Genomic DNA, 20,488 nt, shown 5'->3' with positions numbered 1-20,488 from the left:
TGCATCTGCCCTTGAGGGAAAACTAAACTAGGTAGTTCCCTGTGAAGTAATTTCTGTGTTGGTTTTAAAGGAAGATTGGGAAGTCTAAGTGAGAGCCTGTAATTATGATGGGCTGGTTTTTAAAATTTAAAAAAAAAAAAAAAAAACATTTAAAGAGAAGAGCTTGAAAGAGAAATTGCAGAGTCAGTCTGTCAGGTTGCTTGTCCTCTGTTACAAGTCATGTTGTTCCAGGTTATATTGCCTTTGTGCTTCCCTCACTCTTCTATATTTATATCCTTCTAAGAAAAGATTCTACTATAACTGAAGGGAAAATGGAGGAAAAGATAGTCTTAGCTTCTTTGTCCCCATCTTGCCTCCTAAGACATGCACTGCAGAGGCATCTGCTCTCTAAGAACACACACAGTGCCTCTGACACCTTCCCCATGCCTTCACCTCTGGGACCAGAACTGAATCAAGAACAAAAAGCAGACATTAAAAATAGTGTCTGGGAGACCAGCATCACTTATGTCTCTGTGATTGTGTTGGATTCTCTGTCTCCTGAGCAGCCATGGGCCTATTCCAGGGTGAGCAAAACCCCAAAGAGGCCCAGCTGAAGGCAAACCAAGGATGCTCCATGTCCTGCCCAGCTTGTGAAGCCCTCTCTCTGTTTTGGTCCCTCAGAAATCTGCAGAGCACTGGTGGGAAAACAAGGAGCATTTTACTGTTCCTGCTGAGGCAAAGGCAGAGCTCCTCATGCTGAGAGCAGAATTAATGCTGATGTAGCTCCAGACTCTGCATAGAGCCACCTCTTGACCCTTTCCATAGGTCCAAAATGGTTCTCTGTTCACAGGTGTCACCTAAGTACCACTGGTAAATATGAAATGGGAGTGTGACTATCATTGTGGGCTCAGGCTGAGAAATTTGTAATTGCTTGAAAGAACTGTAATCTCTTGCCTTCACTTAAATTGATAGGAGCTGTTGGTTAAGACCCTGGACTGGGCAGGATAGAATCTCTTTTGGGGATGGGGGAGCTGACTTCCAACCTGCACTTTGTGTTAACAAGCAGGACTGCCCATCCCCTCAGACACTGCCCAAGCTGATAGAAGTACAGATGTGTCAGCTCTCTGTGGCTCCCCTCTGCAGCCCTGGGCTAAAAGAATTCCCTAATCCTGTTTATCTGAAGTATTTACACACCTCGTAGTGTCCAGGTGTCAGCAGGAATGGCATGGCTGGGTTTCAGCTTTGAGTCATGGGGTGAAAGCAGTGTGGTCTGGGGCCTGTAGTGACTAGAAATCATTACCTTGTGTTGGCTGCTTGTCCTCTGCAAGATGAATTTGTGGGCTTGATCCATTTTCCTCACATAGATGCATAAAACGCCCACACATCTGACTTGTATTAGCGTGTCCTTATTGGCAATTTCCCTGAAGACAAACCAGGCTGGGGAGAACCGGGGTGTTTTAACCATCTGCAGCTCACCTGGCCCGCTGAGAGCACAGGTACAGCAGGAGAGCTGCACAGGGGGTGCTGGTCCTGCTCAGCCAGCCAGGGCATCCTCTGCAGCTGAGCTCCTGCTCAATAACAAGGTCCCTCCTTCCCCAGTGTGTGCAATAACCTTTCCATCCTACAACCACGGTGTTTCCTCCTCCCTGGCTACGGGCAGCCAGTTAAGCCCATGCTCTCTGAGGACACACACTTTAAGAAATAAGTAAATAAGCGTTGTCCCTCATCTTCGCCTGCTGTGAGCCAGAATAATCGCAGTTGTCTGAAGGTGAGAGCGGGGCCCCGGCCATGCGGGGTCCCCAGGGCAGTGCCCGGGCTCGGGGGCGGCCCCGGCTCTGCGGTGCCGGCGGGGGGAGCGCACGGCAGCGGCACGGGGAGATTTGATCAGCGCGCCTGCCAAAGCCAATTATCGGCGAGAGGACGATATAATTATATTAGGGAACATCTGTACTTCATTAAAAGCCCTCGCGGGGCGGATTCGCGCCCCGCCACGTTACACACAGGCGCTTCCAGCCGCTCCTCGCCCCCGTTCCACGCACGGCTCCGGCAGCTGCGCCGCCCCGGAGCCGCGCCCGGCTCCGGCTCCAGCTCCGGCTGCGGCTCCGCGCCGCCCCCCGCCCCGGGCGGCTGCACCTGCCCCCGCGGCCGGGCCCCCCCGCTCTCTCCCCAGCCCATCCCATCCGAACCCATCTCATCCCATCCCATCCCGGCGGGCAGGCAGGCGGCGCTCTGCGGCCGGGCCGTGCGGGGCTCCGGGGCGGCGCGCTCCGCTCTTCCTCCTCCTCCTCATCCTCCTCCTCCGCGGCGGCGGCGGCGCCGGGCAGATGCGGTGGATCGCGGGGCGGCTGTGGCCCGCAGCGGGCTCCCGTCCCCCCGCCGCCCCCATGGACGGCAGCGGGGGCAGCAGCAGCAGCAGCAGCAGCCGCGCGTAGCTCGGTGAGTGCCGGTCCCGTTCCCTCCGCCGCGCCCTGCCCGCACCGCGCTGCCGCAGCCGCGGCTGCCGCTCCTCGCTGCGCTGCTCCGGCTCCTCTCCACGAAAAATCAGCCCCGGCCCAGCTCCCCGCGCCTGCTGGCGGGGCTGGGCTGGGGGGACCGGCTCTGCCACCTGCTCCCCGGCTCCCCGGCCCCGGCTCCTCTCGGCGCTGCGGGAGCGCCGCCGGCTGCTGCTCCCTCCCGCCGGACGGGGCTTGGGAGCGCTCCCCGCTCCTGCCCTCCTCTATCGGGAGTCCCGGGCTGGGCTTGCACTTGGGCTCCCGAACATGTGTTTCAGGGTAGGACTTCACCGGTATCAATTTTAGAGTTATTTTGTTTCAGTGAATTTGATTTAAATTGACTCAGCGGCTGTGGGAAGCTGACAGGAGAATGTCAGTTTGAGGATTGTTTTCTTTGCCTTACATTTAAAGATCTCTTCCCCTGTATATTTCTTTTTGCAAAATGATTTTGTTGTGCTTTATTAACTCCTGGAGTTTAACAGTCCTCCAAGACAGACAGGCTTGTTAGAGCCTGAAATAATCAGCTCCAAGGCTCAGACAGTGCCCTTGGTCGTAACAGGTGCAGCGTGCATATTCTTATGAACAATGAAATGGTTTCAGCATTCAGGTTTATTTGTATGCTCTGCATTTCTGTGACTCTGGAAAAATTGTCATGCTGTGTTATGTCAAAGCTGCGCTTACGGCGTGAGCGTGTCCGCAGTACCCAATTAGCAGGACAGGGGAGCAGCTGCACCAACCTCCTCAGCCCGTGCGCCTCTAATGCCCGCGGTGTTCCTGGGTGACATTGCATAGCCTCGGGCGTTCCGGTGGCTCTTTGGGGACCCACACTGGGCACTGCTCCCTCTGGCACAGCATTAAACACTGGGAGATGATGAGGAAAGAGAGAAGCGCAGAGGAGGAACCGTTTAGGCTTTGATTGTATTCTCTAGACTTGATGGTCTCTGCCCATGTGTTGAGTAGGGTGGTGATGGCACATAGGATGTTACTGACACCTGAAATCCTGACATTTGTATTCCACAGGAGAAATTACCTGGGCATGTATTTTCCAGATAAGAAAGATAGTTATTGTTTAGTGGCTTCCTGGGCTCTCTATTTAAGGCAAACACCCAGAGTGGTACCACAGTTGGGAATTGGCTTCATAGGAGTCACTAAGGAGTTAGAGCTGTAGATCAGGAGGAAATTAGACTGGAATTTAATTATTGTTCTCAAGCCAGTGTAGCTAAAAAGGTGTATCCAGCAGTCCTTGCCCAGGTTCAGCTCTTGCTGTGGGACACCCGTGCTCTGGGCTGCAGCCAGTGGCACCTCGTGCCTGGGGCTGTGTCTGCCCTTCTGAGCACTGAAAGATGCCCCTTGCTGCTGCTCTGTTTCCCAGGACTCTTTTAATCTCCCTGTTTTGTTAGGGATGGGAGTAGGGTGGGCTGCCTTTGAGGGATGGGGAGGATGACTTGGTACAGGAGTGAGGATGGGGAGTGCATTTCTTTGTTACACTCTGGCTCTTTGTGCACTTCAGTGAAGAAGTGGCAGAGCAAAGGAAGAGTCAAGGCTCTAGCCAGGGGGAAGTGCCTGCTAATGAAGTCCTGGGTGATGTTAATGGAGGCTCTGAACAAAGCAAAGGCACCAGAGATGTCTGAGAGGTCCGAGCTTATTGTGAGAGATGCCCTACACTGCACAGGCTTGGAGCTTACCCCATCATAGGAGACAGTGCTTCCTCCTCCAGGAAACTGGTGAAAAAAAGTCATGGATGTGTAGTCTGGGGCTTTCAGCCCTCTCCAGAGGTGGGGTCTGCCAGGTCATGCTGATAACTGCAACAGCAGTGACCTTTGTGTTGCTTTGTAGTGTCTGCAAACCTTGGGACAGCAAAGTGTCTTGCAAAGGAGGTGGAGAAGTATAACCAGGATTCCTTGTGATGTCTTAACTTCCCTTGGACTTCTTAGAGCCTCACCCAGCATTCTAATTCCATCCCTCACGGCAGGTGAAGGTAGGGATTTGTTCTGCCTCCTTTGAGTCAGGGCATTTTGTGTGGTTCTAATTCAGCCAAACAAGGAAGATAAACACCTTGTTAACCATTTGTAAGGTGTGACTAATACAGCTCCCTCTGGTTTATTAAGGTAAAAGTGCTGTCTACTGTTAGAATACAACATGCTTCTCAAAAAGCCTTTACTTAAAAAAGACAAGGTTCTTTTATACCATGAAGTCAATTTCATCTAATGATATTTGGTTGAAAATATTTACAGCATTTTTAAATCAAATTTGAGGGCGGAAATCTTGAAAGATCATTTTAAAATCCTTAGAAATAATTAGCAGCCTTATTTAACTTCTTGGACAATTTATGCTGGTGAGAGAGTGATTTGTCCATTTCACATGGCTGGCAAAAGGTGATGCTGCTGTGAGTAAGCTGGATGATGTTTATGGCTCTGCTACAGCAGTGAAGCTCTGCATAGTGGCCCTTTGGTTGCCTGAGGCTTTTCTTGCTATACATGCTTGTTTAGCAGGGTTTGAAAATCATCTCTGGGAGCCAGCTCTGTGTTTATGCTGCTCGTCTGGCCAGGGCTGTGTCCAGGCTGCAGCTGCAAGTGCTCTGCTCTGCAGGAGTGCCTGGAGCTCACTGCAGCTCCCTGCTCTCACCCTGCCCAGCTTGCCTGCACCACAGGAGCTCTGTCCTCGCTCCACACGCCTGATCCATGGGCAGGGTGGGTCAGGGTGGGGTTGGTGCAGGAGCAGAGACTCCTGGGCACTCTGGCCAGCTGATTTAGCAGACTGGTAGCCCCAAGCCATTAGCTAGCCCAGGAGTTTAGCAGGATGTAAATTGAGTTAGATGTCTCAGATAGTGAGGATGTGAGAGCAGCATGTGCTGAAAATGAACAAGGCTTTAAGGGGGTTCCATTCCTTTTGCTCAGTGTTGTTCCTTTCTGATACAGTTATAAGATGCTTTCTAGGTGCTGCTGAAGGCATATGGAACTTGTGAGGGCTGGGTGGCAGTGCCTGTCCTCTGAGGAAAGCCTCTTCTCTAACTGTAGACAGTTAATAGATTATTGCATTCTTTTGCAACTATAAATTCCTAGTCAGAAGTTCAAATCTGTGTGGTGAATTTCTTAATTAACTTCATTTATTCTGTTTTCTGATTTCCTTGCTCAAGGACTGCTCTGTGTGTAAGAATAGTAGGTCACATGCTCTGGGATGCTTCTTTTAAATATCACCATGCTGGTTATTTTTGAAAGGTTTTGTCTAAGCAAATTCACTCTGGACACTTTTCCCACCTGCAGGTTTCCTGAGGGATGCAAAGGCTTAGCAGGTGTATACTGAAGGCTTTTCCTTTGCTGGCCAAATGTTTGCTCATGTCCTAAATATAACTTCTGGGAATTTGTGTTTGTTTTGGAGCTGGGGAGCACTTTTCTCTTTTACTCTCTTTATAGATTCAGAGAATTTAAGCATATGATTAACATTAAACATGTGAATATTCTCCACGGACTCATTTTTGGATCAAAGGCAGAGTGCTCAGTCTGTTGAGAGGATGGAGCCCACAACCACTAAATGCAGGGAGCTGATCTGCTGCTATCCTTGTCTGAAAGGAATATATGATATGAGTGCTTTGGATTTATGTCTGTCTGTGCCCCAAATCCCTCTGCTAACTGCTGTCTTGATGTTGCTTATCTACAAAGTGCTTACAAGCATTAACAAACCTTTGTGGTGCTGCTGAGACATCTTGTTATCCCCCTTTTCCAGAAGGGGATGCTGAGAGAGTTTGGTGATCTCCTGAGACCCCTGTGGATTCTGGACAAAGCTGGGCATGGAACAGGGGGCTGTGAATTCCCAGCCTGGAAGGGGCAGCAGCACTGGGGCTCTCTGGCAGTGCTGGGTCCAACATTGCCATCTCTCACACTGCCAGAATGCTTCCCAGATTTCCATCCTGACACAGAAGCTTCTCATGTCATCTGCTGGATCAGGCTGCAGTGCAAAACACAGCCTGTCTGCAGGAGTGAGCAGTGGCCTGTTAAGGGAAGGAATTTCAGAGGGAATTGTGTCCGTGCTGGCTCTCAGTCTTGCTGGGTGCTGCAGGCAGAGCTGATGCGTCAAGACTCCTCTAATCTGAGCTTAGAGGAAAGGGAATTTTTCCATCTTCTCAGTGATTCTTGATTTCTTGCTGATTTAAAAATACTCATAGTGCCTGTACCAGGCAGGGAGCCTGAGTCCATGTGTATAAATATAGACTCTCTAGGTGTGTGTGCCTGTGAGCTGGCAAATGAATCAGTTTCCAAATCTGAACTTGGCGTGGTGTCGCTTTTGGCTCCGAGCTGGTTGTTTTTCATCTTCCTGGCTTTATTGTGTTTCACTTGTTTAAATTAGAAGAGTTTCTTGAAAGAGAATGGGCAAACTTCAAACATGGAAGGACATGCTTTGCACTGGTCTCATTGTGCTTGTGCAGAGGTGAGAGGCCAGTGCCTGCCTCCCTTGCCCCTGGTCCATGAGACCCTCCTGGGCCACTGCAGGATTCCAGGACACTGGGAAATTGTGTCCTGTTTGTGCTGGGTCCAGTAATAAGGCTTTGCTGTGACAAAAACAAGGTTCTGTGTTTGTTGAATTTTTCCTTTAGGAAATGAGATTCATCAAAATCCAGTGTTCTGTAATATAAGGCTGATGACAAATCTGCACCAATTCTCAAGTTTTCCAAAAGACAGCCATCTGCTGTACCTGTACACACAAACATGTGAGGGACAGACAAGCCCTAATTGGAAATTTACTACCTTTATGTGCTGGGTAAATGAGCCATCCTGAGCTTTTCATGTATATAATGGCATCTTTTCTTCTTTCCTTTTATCCTCTGTAGGGAACCTGTGTTCTTCTGAACTAATGTTCCCTTCTATAAATGACCAATCAGCCTTCATCACTGCTTGTTAGATCAGAAACTTATTAGTTAATAGCAGTGCTGTTCTTCCTTTTAGTCCCTTCTACAGCTAAGCTCATGGCATTTACAGACAGACTTGTTAGTCATTAATATTCTTTGTATTCTTCATCTTTGGCTTCAGAAGAGAAGGCCTTTCATCTTTTGCCTTGCTTTGTTTTTTAGAAGAAGCCCAGTTTTGACTGGAGGAAAAAAGAAACCAAAAAAACATTTCTCTACTGCTTTCTTACAAGCTTCCAAGCAGTCTCCCCTGCTGACTTTGTACTTTTGCAGTAGACAAACATTGACTTTGTTTTCACAGAATATAGCAGATTTTTTTTTTTTTCTAGTTTGCCTTTTTGGTTATGCCTCAGTAGCTTGACAGGACTGGATTAATTAGTCAATGATTGCATCTTTTGCTGTAATTCTCATTCTTTATTCAATTTTTCCATCATGTTTATCATACCTGAAATCAAGTTGGTGTAGAGAGAACATAAGCATGTGTCTAAATTTAGCAAAATTGTGAAGGGTTTCCCTGGTTTGAAGACTAAAAGATAACTGAGATTGATCTGTGGATTCTTGTTCTTTTCTTTAAAAGAAACCCAAATGCTGATACTCAGGAATGTGTTTCAAGTCTGTGCACTGGGGGTGACACGAGCTTGGGCAAATTGTGTTTCTCAGTTGGGGAAGGCTTTGTTAACATCACTGAATTCTCACCACTTGCAAGTGGTCAAATCCTTTGCTAATCTGCAGTGCGAACTAAAATGAAAATACAGAGAACAGCATTTGTTGTCTGTGATCACATGAAATCTCACACCTCATTTCTGAAGAGCAGGATCAAAAGATAAAAAACTTGGTGCCTGAGCTATGTGTTTTGTTCTTGAGGTTTGTTAAATGCTTTTTTGAGTGTGGCAGTAGTTCATATCCATTCTGCTCAGGTTTCCTCACTCCCAGCTCTGATGCTGTGCACATCACAGTGTGATCATTAAGTGTGATTACTGTATTTTTTGACCTATTTAAAAGTGTCTGGCTGTGAAATTCCAAAGATTCTAATTTAAGCTATAAACCAGATTATTAATGTGCCGCCGCTTACACATTTCATGGCTCATTTCCTGATTACAGCAGTTTTGAACGTGGTGTAGGCTGTTCCAGTGCATGTGTATAAACATCCTACACCATGTTCAACCTGGTCACCTGGCTCGAGGATCATGTTCCACAGCTCAAAAACAAACAGAAGGGAAAGCCACAAGTGCAGGAAGTTGGGATGTTCCACATGGACGCTGTTGAAAGGCCTGATGCTTTCTGCAGGGCTGGAGTTCAGGACAGGGTGTAGGAATGGGATCATGCAGGGGTATGAATGCTGGGCAAGGAATGTCTTCAGACAGTCCCTGCTGTGCCCTGTGGGCTGGAGAAGGTCCCTGAAAGCATCAGGGATCCATGGCTGTCCCTGGAGTGCTGCCAGGAGACTTCAGCTGTACTGAAACTGGAACACAGACAAGATGCTGAGTCTAATCAGTGGATCTGCAGAGAGAAAAGATGACTGTGGAGATCTGCAGATCTTCCATCGCTTCATTCAAATCTGTCAACTTGCTCATGGAACTGAAACTCTGCAGAGCCTCCTTACCTGGGTGCAGAAAGAGTTTGGAGTTATGGTTGTGTGGGTCACTTATGGTTCAGCCATTAGGATGAGCCTGCATGGAATAATTCACCAGGGTTTCAGGTTCAACTGCAAACAGTGGGTCCAATAGAGAAATTGAGGTAGGAAGATCAAGAGCAGGTGAAAATGTTGTAGAAAATATCCTGTGAGGCACTTCCATGCAGCTACATTGAGTCTTCTCCTGCTGAGGGCATAAAGGAAAGCTTGTCTTGCTGTGTTTTGTAGGATTAATTACGTGCTGAAAACTGCACCTGGAGATTTCCCTCTGAGCTGGGAACATGTGTAAAGCTAGGTGTGTGAGTGACTGGGTTTGGTGCTTTGTTCCAGCAGGGCTGAACCTGGTGCTACGTGAGCTGCCAGATATGGATATCACCTCTGTGTGAGATTAGCAGTGATTTTATACAAGTTTGGGGTGCAGGATGAAAGCAAGGTCTGGAGCAGGTGCTGCTCTGTATCAGGGGTGGGATTTGTGCTTCTGCTCCTGGCATGTGCACACACTAAACAGCATTTCAGTGTGTATTGCTTCAGAACTTTATGAAGGCAGAGTTGCTGCCATTTGTTACTCAGTTGCTGGAACTGATTTGGATCCTTTGGATCCTCCTGTCTTTCTCCCAACTGGAAGGTTGGTATCAGGGCTGGCTGAGCCCTGGTGAAAGGTATCATTGCATAGTGTGCACAGCTGGGAGAGCAGCAGCTTGTCGTTTGCAGTTGTCTTACTTCTTAATGTGGTGTAGTGAATTATAAATGTACACAAACACCTACGGAGTGTTTCATTCATGAGCTGCCAGACTGCAGTGTGCTTTTGGAAAGTGCTGCTTTGGGGGTTGTTTTTGTTTTGGGAGATAATTTCATTATCTGATACCAGACATTTCCTAAAAGTAAATGGAGCACATGAGGACTCTGTGTCCATTAGTGATTCTGCTAATAAAAATTTTGGTGGTTTTTTTTTTCATTCCATAAAAGACCACCTGTACCACAGCCTTTTTATGCTTTATGGCAGCTATTAGCTGTTACCAGGTCATTTTAGGAAGGTCATTATTTGCTAATGGGCATGCTGTGGGGCTTAGAAGCATATGCCACAACATCCTGTAGGCCAACAGAAGAATTTGAAAGTATAGATTGTTAGGAAAATGTGCAGGAGGGTTTTATAAATAAGGGATGGTTACAGGGAGTCCCTCTCGTGGCATTTCTCACATGCCTCTCTTCTGGGCTGCAGCAGTGCTAACAGCGATCCCATTTGTGAATTAAAGCAAGGATCTTCTGAAGTGGAACCACAAATGACAGCAGAATTAGGATTAAAGGGCGGTCAGTACTGATGGCAAGCCCAACATAACATACAAGCCTGGCTGTGGTTAGGAGAATGTGCCCATCTAATAAGCAGCTTAACTTGGTGTATTGCTGTGAAATAGAAAGAACCATGGAATATGTGATGTGAATAGTAGGCTGGATTTCCCTGTCACTTCGTATTTATGTTCCTGGAGCTGCCCTGGGCTCGCCAGGGTAACTCCTGAATTGCACCCAAGGGAATGAGAGGGGGATTTCCACTTCTCAACACCTTTCTTTTTCATCTGCAAACTGTACTATAATTTCTTTGGTTTAGCCCTAGATTTGAAGTTTTCATATCAGATAAAATGTGTGCTAAATATCTTGGCAGTAAAGCTTAATTGGTCCAAATGTTTTATTTTTCCAGTTCAGCTGCTAAGTGATACAACTTTGTCCAACTCTGTTGAAGGAAAGGGGCATTGTTCCTTTCTCACTAATAGCAGTTGAATCGGGCCATTAAAGGCCAATTCCAGGAGAGATATTAGCAAATACTAAGGCTTGATCCACAGCTCTATGCAGTCAATAAATCAGCAATTGCTGTCTACACAATGGCAGGTCTAGCAGGGTTTGAGTGTCTTTGAGATTGAGAGCCCTCGTCTTGAGTATTGCTTAAGTTTCCTGAAATCAGTTAAACTGAGATAAAGCCAATGACTTCTTCATGTCTCTTGGACTTGCTCAAAATTTATGTTCCTCACTGAGAATAGACTGTGCTCTGCTGTGGGGTTGGGGAAGGTGGAAACTTTTCCCCTTATACTGTAAATAGCCTGCTGATTATTTGTATTCTAAAGGTGTTCAACCAACCACTGAAGCTGTATTTCCAAATTACCTTAAATCACTTCCTGATGGTTTCTGTTACAGGTATCCAGGTTTTACCTTTTGTAGGCTTTTACATGTGATGTTTCCTTTTAAGATTGTTGTGTCTCCCTTCCCACCCGTCAGAATTCTTCTTTACAGCCACATCTCAGGGGTATGTTGAGGAAAGAAAAGCCTGATGGTACCAGGCTGTGTGTTTGGGTGTTTCAGCAAAGGAAACTGGAGGTTCTCTCCTGCACACCTTCCATCCTGATGTTTTGACAAGTCCCATTTAAAAGCTCTCATGGCGAGTGATTTTTATGAGCACGTGTGGAGGGGAATGTGCAAAGTGCTTGGGATGCTAGGGGCTGGAAGAAGCATGACAACTGCTTTGTGTAAGCTGATCTGTGTTCAGAGGAACAAATGGTGCATTGAGATGACAAATGGAGCAGCAGAGGTGCAGCTGGGCAGTTCCACAGCGGGGGCACCACCAGGCAGCTCCATGGAAGGAGTTTGTAGTCGATAGAAACAATTTCCTATTAGCTTTGAGCTTTCTGATGAATTAATGATATAATTCTCATTGATTTAATTAAATCAGATTCCAGGGGCTTGATTTGCAGAGTTTTCTGGTGGTAGTTTTATAACTAGGTGGACAAATAAATGGCCTTGATTTTCTTGCTGGCTGGGTGGGGTGTCTGGTGGTAATTACTGCATTTATCAAAGTGTCCTGCCATGCTGGAGATGGGCTGGTTTCCACTTGTGATAGGAACAGGGACAGGGAGATTCTGGGACTCGTCCAGTGGCTGCTGTGTGATGTGTCAGAGCTCAAGAGTGAAGTGCTGGCACCCTAAAAGCCAGACTGGTCCCACGAGTTGTGCATCGCTCATCCTTTGGGCCACACGGTGCCTTTGTCCTTCCTGGGGAGGGCAAACAAACCCCTGGCACAGACCTGGCCCTGCCCCTGCCCCAGGGCATTGCTGCTGGCACTGATTAAAGCTCCAGTGCAAAGACCTGAGGCTTCGGTACCATCCCAGCTTGGCTTCTCACCTGGTGAGACAACGTGCAATGTCACATTGCTCTAATTGGTGTTGGTTTCTCTCACTCGAGTTTGAATGTGTGTTGGCTTTTGTCAGGAGATCAGGAAGGAATTAAACCTGCATTCTTCTTAATTGTTCCTCAACAGTTCAATCGTGACAAAATTGCTCCACCCCAACTAGTAAAATAACACTTAAGAAGACTTAATTATAGCCAATGTCTGGATTTTATTTATATATATATATATATATATATATATCTTTTATTTCTACTAATTACTGTGTTGAGTAACACGTTTAATAAGAGCAGCTTGTAAGATGAATGACAATAAAAACAGAGGAAGAAGAGAATGCTTGGTAATAGGACTGGAGGAATTTGTACCATGGGTTAGACTTGCAAAGCCTTCAACCTTCCCCTCTTGGTTTTTTTTTTCCTAAAAACAAAGATGCTGTCAGCACAAGTCACCACATCTTGGAGAGGGTCGTTTACCTTCCATAAATAATAATAAAGGCCTGTATAAATACTCCCCATATGCTGCTGCTGGATTGTTTTAGTGAAATATGTCAGTGTTTGTGGCGTGTGCAGCCCCATGTTTGATGGCACCGCTTGAAAAATGAAAGACATTCATGTGAGTTATTTGGGAGACAGTGACAAACCCATTTGGCCAAGCAGGGTCCTGAAGGGAGCATTTCCAGGGTCCTGAAGGGAGCATTTCCAGGCTCCCAGCAGAGGCAGAGTGTGTGATCAGGCATCCCCAGCGCTGGGGCAGTTTCAGCCCAAGTGCTGCTGGAGGATGGATGGATGGCTGTGGGGCTTTCCAGTTTGCTGGGTTTTCCCAGTGGGACAAAGTGCTTACAGGCACCAAGCAGATGGCCATGAAGATCTTTTCTGCATAGCTTCCAGATATTTGAAAGCAGGGTGGTTGTTTGGTTTGGTTTGGTTGTTTGTTATTTTTTATTTTGGCAGTTTATGTGCTGTTGGGTCTCTACCTTAGCCATGTTTTACTGATCTTCTTGGATAACCTGTGTGTTGCCAGGACGTGCTGCAGAGCTCAGCAGACACAGCAGAATCCAAGGCTGTAGTCAGTCCCTAAAGCAATGTAGATTTCCACCTGGAGCTGCTGACTGGAGCAGGTTGCACCCCTGTACATCTGCTGCCCTGTACTGCTGGGTGCAGATGTTTGCACTGGTGACCAGAGTTGGTTTTTTGAGCCAGAAGAACAGGGGTGCTCAGGGACAAGCTGGGTTTGGATTTGGGCAGCCAAGGAGAAGGTTACCCCAGCCACCCCTGTTGTGCTCTGCCTTCCCTGTCCAATACAAAGGGACAACTGGTAGTAAACAGCAAGCAAGAAGCAGCTTTTTCATGCATCTTTTTATGATTTTATCTAGTCCTTGAGCCTTCACTGTATTATCTCCTTAAATCTCTGTGCCTGACACTTTTGCTTTAGCACAGTTGAATGTATTACTGTCCTGGGCTGTAAAAGAAAAGCATGTGCTGCAAGCTTCCATAGGCTTCCTGGGAGGCTTTGGAGTAAATCTCCCAACGTGCAGCTGCCTGCTTCAATTCTTCCTTTTCATGCAGCTCCTTTTTTAGCAGTGAACTATTGCAAGGATGAGTTGCTATATGCAAATTTGAGATTAAACCTTTTGTGTTTCCAGCATTTTCTGTCTGAGTTGCTCAAAGAGAGGGTACAGGTCCCCAGCTTTGGGCTCTGGCTGTGCCAATGCCCCAGCTGAGGGCTGGGAGTGTTGCTGCATCTGAGGCTCAGGTTCCTGGGACAGTGAGTGACAGGATTGATAAAACCCAGGCTGGGTGACTTGTACTGCAGGCAGCAGCAGCACAAGGTGGGGGCTCTTTTGGTTAATGAATATTGAACTTCTCCTGTCTAACAGCAAGTTGTGTCATGCTCTGCAAGAGGCTGAGCTGCAGGCAGGGGGGGCTGCTTGGGAATTCATGAATTCCTGTCTGGGTGAGGAGTCTGCTCCAAACAGGGCTCTCCTGGCCACCCAACAGTTGGTGCCGTGCAAGATGACTTTTTCTTTTTTCAGTTGTTCAGTTCTAATTATTTTCCTCTCAAAAATCTTTACTCAGGGTTGGATGCTTTTCTCTGGATGCTTTTCTCTAGCTGCCCACATTGCATTTTCTACATGACAATGTCCTCAAAGAATTGATGTTATAAATTTGTGCACTCGGCAGTCCCTAAATTCAGCTCTATTTGTGGCAGGAGTTCCAAAGGGCAAATGTATCTCAGAAGCATTGTGACTGTTGCATGAAATGGTAATTGTAATGCATGGAAGATCAGCTGCTGATTTATTTTTATTAGTGCAGATGAAAATTACTATGATGTTTCAAGTAGGGCGTAAAATAATATCTTTCATCTCATTCCAGTAGGAATATTAACTTCACATTTTGTATTTCTTTTCTTTCCCAAAGCACTGAAAAATGCTTAGTATGTGACTTGAGTGTCTGTTCTATCATGTTTATGTAGGAAGGTTTCTCTTTTTTTCATGCTCATAATAGGAAAAAGTGTATTTTGATTTGTTGTTTTTATGCAGTAGAGAAGTTCCAGTTCCTTTGATCAGAAAAGTCTCAGTTTTTAAGCAGAAATGTGCATTTATCCCCATAGACACGTTAGGGAATACTTTTCCAGACAGGTGAACTTCAATTTAAAATCCAGCTGGAGTCCAACATTTGCTATCAGCAGGAACACCTGGGCAGCCATGGCTTGTGGGAGGGACCCTTTCTACTCTGGGTTTCCTACAGGTGAGAAGCAATTTGTTCCTGGAGACTCCATAGATACACAAGCAGTTCCCTGGAAGGCTGACTGTAAACTGGGGCTCTGAGCAATGTCTGTGTGCCTGAGTCTCCACTTGTGGAGTTTCCCCAGCTGTCTTGGCAGGAGCTGCAGGGAGGAAAAGCCCTTTGGAGACCTCAGCTGTGTCCTGTCTGTGGCAGCTTCATCTGCTGCCCACGTCCATGCCTGGGGGTGGCTGGGGGAATGAAAGCAGCCCTGGAAATGGAAAGTAGTGCTCCTTCCTGCTGCCATTCACCTGGAGAGGTGAGGGGCACTGTGTGCCACTGCTCTAGCACCCCTGCATGCTCTGCTGCTGCTGCTGCACAGCCCAGGTCAGTCTGTGAGTTAAATTAACTGATGGCACTGGCCCTGCCAAACATCCCTGGAGAAAGAGGGATGATTGTGCCAGCATGACTCAGTGCTCCTGCTCTGAGCTACCAAACCAGAGCAGGGTAAGCAGAGCTGTGAATAACTAAGGGTTTTCATCCCTAGATAAGTTAACAAAAACATGGTTGTGGGCAAGCCAGGACTTCATACCAGCATGTGAGGACATGAATGTGTTTTTCTGTCACATTGTCCTGTCTCTGAGTGCTGCTGGAAGAGCATTAGGTAGCAGTGGTGTTTCAGGGGGGTTAATTGCTAGTCTAAATAGCATTGTGGGGAAAATTGTAAAAGGCCTTGAAGAGAATATTAAAGGATTCAAGTATTGCTTAAAGCATTAACAGAAGATGCACATGTAGGTGTGTGCATGCATGTGTGTAATTGACAAAGCAAAGCCTTTGAATTGGAAATCATTGGTACAGAAATACAGTTAAGGGTTTAGAATGGACTTAGTTCAAACAGCCATAGGGAGAAGTCAGCAGGAAAAAGATGTATGGGAAGGCATTCACTTCTTTATCAATTTATTGATTATACTGGAGGTGGAGTGTGTGCAGAGATGGGTCTTCTGGTAGGAAAGGAAAATGAATTTTAGGAAATGGGAAGAATCATTGAAAGTGCTGTGAGATGTTCTTAATACATCTTTCTAAAAGTCTGGAGTGGGTCCCTGTGAATTTTGCTCTGTGTTCCAGGAAGCTGAGGATTGTCCTCTGTCAGGGAAAAGCTTTGCACAGGTGAACAAATCAGTGTGGTCTAAGACTCCACAGGTGTAAGAGAAAGAAAGTAATGATATGAAAATATTTATGGTGACAAGAAATTGTACACTGCTGAAATGACACTTCTGCTGTGAATAATTTTCCATAATGAAAGTCAAGAGTTGGGCATCCTGGTGAGTTGACTTTGACTCTTTGTAGTGAGAGTGCTCAGAGTTGCACCTAAGGTGGCCAGATTGGTGCTTATTATTGCACAGAACAACTCAAATAGTCTTTTATCAGTAGCACAGAGTCTGCTAAGGGTTATGATCAGCTGGCCTGGGGAGTGAACACCTGGAGTTGTGTGGCCAAGATGTTGTGTGTCCCAAATGCCTTACCTGCCTTGCAGCCTTCTGAGTGTCCCCTCATCTGGGCTGAGCACTCTGTGCCTGTAAAGCTTTTTGGGGAGGAATTTGGAGGAAGTGGCTTTGGGAGTGTTACAGGTGGAGCTGGGCAGGTACCTGATAAGCCACTCTGCACTCGTGACTGGTCTGTCTGCTGTTGACCTTGTTAGTGATGCCCCTGCCCTCTCCCAGCAGGTTTAGGGTGTCTGGGGGCTGTGATGGAAAGCTGCCATGCTGTGTGCTCCAGAGTGAAGTGGGAGCAGGTATCATTGGTGGGCTCCACCATTCTGTGTGCTCAAGCCGTGCACTCAGCCCTTGCTGCTGGTGCCCAAGGCCACTGTGGATTCTGCCCAGTGCTGGGGATGATGCTGAGCCTGCCCTGTCCATACCCTGCAGTGGGTACACTGCACAAGTGCTGTTAACCCCATCCAAACCAGCTCACACTGCGGCCCCCAGGTGCTGACAGTGTCAGATGTGATATCTGTGCAGGGTATGGGGCCACTTCACTGCTTTATACTGCCAAGCATAAACCTGCCCCAAGAGCCTTCTGGTCACAGGAGGCAGCTCATCCCTGTCTCCTGAGCTTCTGTAATGCCAATAGGCTGAGCTACTGTGGGGTTTTTTTACAACTAAGTGCTAAATCTTGGAATGTACCAGCTCCTGTAGGAGGTATTGGTATTTTTAAGGATTGCTTGGTTTCCGCTTGCAAACACACAGCTTGTATTCCTGGATGAAGATATTCTTGGAATACTTCAGTGTGAACCCTCCAGTGGGCAATCTTTTATTCCAGAATAATGGGCCTTTGTCCAATTTAACATAATGTACTTTGGAAGTGGAAGCCTGTAGTTTGTTGCGCAGGAAATGCACTCATTTACCAAATCTCATTAATTAACTGGCACCTATTTAAGGGAAGTCTCTTCTCTCATGTGGTGTTTAAAACTTCATCTATCATAAAAGGAGCTCTTTGGTTTTTTATATTTCATCCTTGATTTTATAAATGATTCCTTCTGCATAATTAAAGTAATTTTCCTGCTGTTTCTTGTTATGAAAAGGGGACCTCAGCTTTGAGAATTACAGTTTAAGCTGCTCAGAGTTGTGTGGCAGCTCTGTGCATGCTGCCAGAAGCTGGGACTGTGCTCAGGACACTGCGTCTCTGCCGTTCAACATCATCTTCTACGTGATGAAAAACTAAAGTAGCTGTTTTTTTATTCTGTGTGTAGCCCCCACCACTTCTGAAAGGTACAGGATTAATCTTCTGGCTGCCAATCCACAGAGCTTCGCCCACAGCAGAGACATCCAGCAGTGCCTGCACTGCACCAACTGTGCCAGACAAACCTCACTGTGTTTCCTCAGTGGGCTCTGTAGAAATAACTGTGCAGATGCTTCTCCTCAGCCACCTCATCTTTGCTCCTTCCCTTGCTTCACTTTGTCATTTCCAGGTCACTTCCCTTGCCTTTGTCAGCATGTTTAGCATTGCTCCGTGTAGCACTGCCCCCAGGAGGACTGCCATGCATACTAAATCCACGTCTGGGGCCACAGGGTGGAGTGGCCCATGCACTTGGGAGTGAAATACAGCCATGGGGAAGAACAGGCAAGCTGCTGACCTTCTGGAGGTCAGCTCTGGGCAGCCACACAGGCCCCTTCTCCTGTCCTCCCAGAATCAGGGTGCCAGGGTGGCCCTTGTGCAGGTGGGTGCACTGCCTCTGCCACTCCTGGCTGCTCTCACTTATCTTCAGTGGTGCCTGAGCCAATCTATTTCAGTAATGCAATTATTCACATTGAGCTTAATCAATGAGCCACAGAGCAATCTACTGGTGGCTCCAATCAGTGGAATTACTCAGAAGGATCAAGATGAGCTGCTCTTTCTGAAAATGAAGCTGTCTTTCACACAGAAATGAGTTCAAGGGAGCCCTGTTCTTTATGCAGGGCATGCTCAGAGTACCTGTTCATGGAAGTCCTTGCCTTGCTGTGATGTAGGAGTAGGGGTCTCTGCATGTTTGGGAGGATGAGGATTCCAAAGCAGAAGGGCCAGGGTGATAACCTGACTGAGAAAATGGGAATAAAGGGCTGCAGAGAGCCCTGCAGTTTGCTGTCTGCCTGCCAGCAGCACCAGTGCAGTGGATAAGAGATGGTTTCAGTGGGGCCCAGCTGAGTGTCTCAAGGACAGTGTGGCACAGCCCAGACTGTGATGACAGCCTGGGTGGGAGTTTGTGCAGCTGTCCAGCTGTGAGCTGCTGTGTCTGGTACCTGCTGGCATGAGCCTGCTGTCTGTCCCCATGCAAATGTTCCTTATACCTGCAGCACCAGGCACTGAACACTCAGCATGTGGGCAGCTCCTGCCTCTCTCACATGTGTTCCTCTTTCCAAATGACAAGGGCACAAGGAGGATTTCAGGGGGTGGGGAGGGATTTGGTGGGAAACTGGCACTGCTCTGTGCTTGGCAGGGCTTTGTCCAGGCTCAGCTGTGCGAGGGGAAGCCAAATGTGCTGCCCTGTGTGAGCGTGCCTGGCTCAGCTGTGGGGAGCAATCCACAGCTCCACATTGTGAGCCCCGTGCTGGGATCTTTATGTGCACATCTCTGCCTGCACTGGTGTTATGTGCTCCTCTGCAAACCTGCCTGTGTCTGCTGACTAGAGCCAAAATCCCACAGCGCTGCCTCCTCCCCACATGTGCTGGATGCCGCTTGCTCACCGAGAGCGTGGCTTGAAGGTTTTACCCTGCCCATGAACTGATGCCCAAAGGGAGTCTCCTCCCTCCTTTGGAGCTGTGAATCTCCTCCCTCTCCTTGGCTCATGTTTGCAGGCTGTGGGACTGACAGCAGCAGGCTCCCTGGGCTCACTCTGTGGGCAATGTTTGCTTTTGCTAAGGGGCAGGGCAGTCCTTGGAGGGGTTTTTACCTCTCAGTGTTTCCATTCTGTGCTAGATCAGCAGATTGAGCAGCCCCATCCCACTTTCTGCCAGCTGCTCTCTGTTGCAAGGACAGCAACAGGCAGCAGTGGGAGAGCAGGAACTCTGCTGCACTCTCTGCACAGTCACACCACATCATGTTTAACATCCAAATGCTGTCTTGCCTACTTCTTACCTTGGATGTGACTGCAAGTGGAAACTGCTGAGCTTTTATATGGTTAATTTTGAGTTATGAGTACAAAAACGCAACCACAAATAGCAGTTTGGCTCTATAAAGCTAAAATGTTGGGTGCATGTAGTGATTGTTTATTGTCAGACTCAATCTGGCTGGGGTAAGTGAGAAGCTGATGGTGAGATCCAAATACTTCCACACTTTCAGAGACCTCAGTTCCCAAGTTGGAGGTTAAGCTCAAATATTCATGGTGATCCCTCCTAAAATGCCTCATCCCAAGGGGCATAACACTCCCTGCCCACCACTGGGCCTTCAGCTCAAGTTCTTGAGTTCAGTTCCTGCCCCTGGTCATCCCATGATGTCCTGCAGGGCTAAGGGGGAGACAAACCTGAAGGCATTTTGAATTGCCAGAGCCATTTGTATCTTGTGTATTTGAAATCCAGCTGGGGAGGAGGGTTTGTTCTACACTACATTACTGTTATTTTATGGTATTGGTTTGGGTGTTTGGACAGTTTTGTGCTTTATTTGTAATCTTCTCCACAGATGTTTGTGTGATACCTAAAACCTAGTCTAGGATTCCTGCTGCTCAGTAAAAATTAAAGCATAATTGAAAAACATCCAATTGGATCCAGTTTTTCAACTCAGTTCAGATCCCTGATTAGGGAACCCAAAATGTGGGTGAGAAAGCCAAAGTGCACAAGTAACCAATGTCTCCAAGACACCAGGCTGTCTCTGAGCACGTCTCTGGCATTGCTGTTTCCCTTGATTTATAGTTTTTAGCATGGTAACATTGGGATACGTGTTGGCAAAATGGCAACTCCCTGTGGCAGCCTCTGCAGGCTTCAGGCATCAGTTCAGCAAAGCCCAGAACCATCTGAGCAGCTCCATCTCTGCTGGATGGGACATTTATATGTTTACTAAATTTTGAGCACATGAGTAGCTTTGTTGGCTGTTGCATTTTGAAGCACACATTTAAATGATTTA

The 20,488-nt window shown here is 47.3% G+C and overlaps 1 protein-coding gene across 3 annotated transcripts in view; it reads left to right on the top strand.

Moving 5' to 3' along the window:
- The first annotated feature begins 2,021 nt into the window (after nucleotides 1–2,021).
- The window catches only part of RASGEF1C (RasGEF domain family member 1C), a 72,037-nt gene continuing 53,570 nt past the window's right edge, over nucleotides 2,022–20,488 (top strand). Inside the window, exons 1-2 of one of the 3 annotated variants that reach the window (XM_071443271.1) lie at nucleotides 2,270–2,415; nucleotides 4,308–4,449. The gene's annotated coding sequence lies outside the window, so the exon portion shown is untranslated. Of the gene's footprint in view, nucleotides 2,416–4,307; nucleotides 4,450–20,488 lie in introns of all 3 variants that reach the window. The other 2 variants (XM_071443272.1, XM_071443273.1) reach the window with 2 other exon arrangements.

The sequence above is a fragment of the Agelaius tricolor genome, unplaced genomic scaffold (assembly GCF_023055355.1).
Source record: "Agelaius tricolor isolate 1412-34295 unplaced genomic scaffold, bAgeTri1.0.p SCAF_18, whole genome shotgun sequence".
Classification (NCBI taxonomy): Eukaryota; Metazoa; Chordata; class Aves; order Passeriformes; family Icteridae; genus Agelaius; species Agelaius tricolor.
Note: the sequence above shows the minus strand (reverse complement) of the source record. Positions and strands in the feature narration are given on the sequence as shown.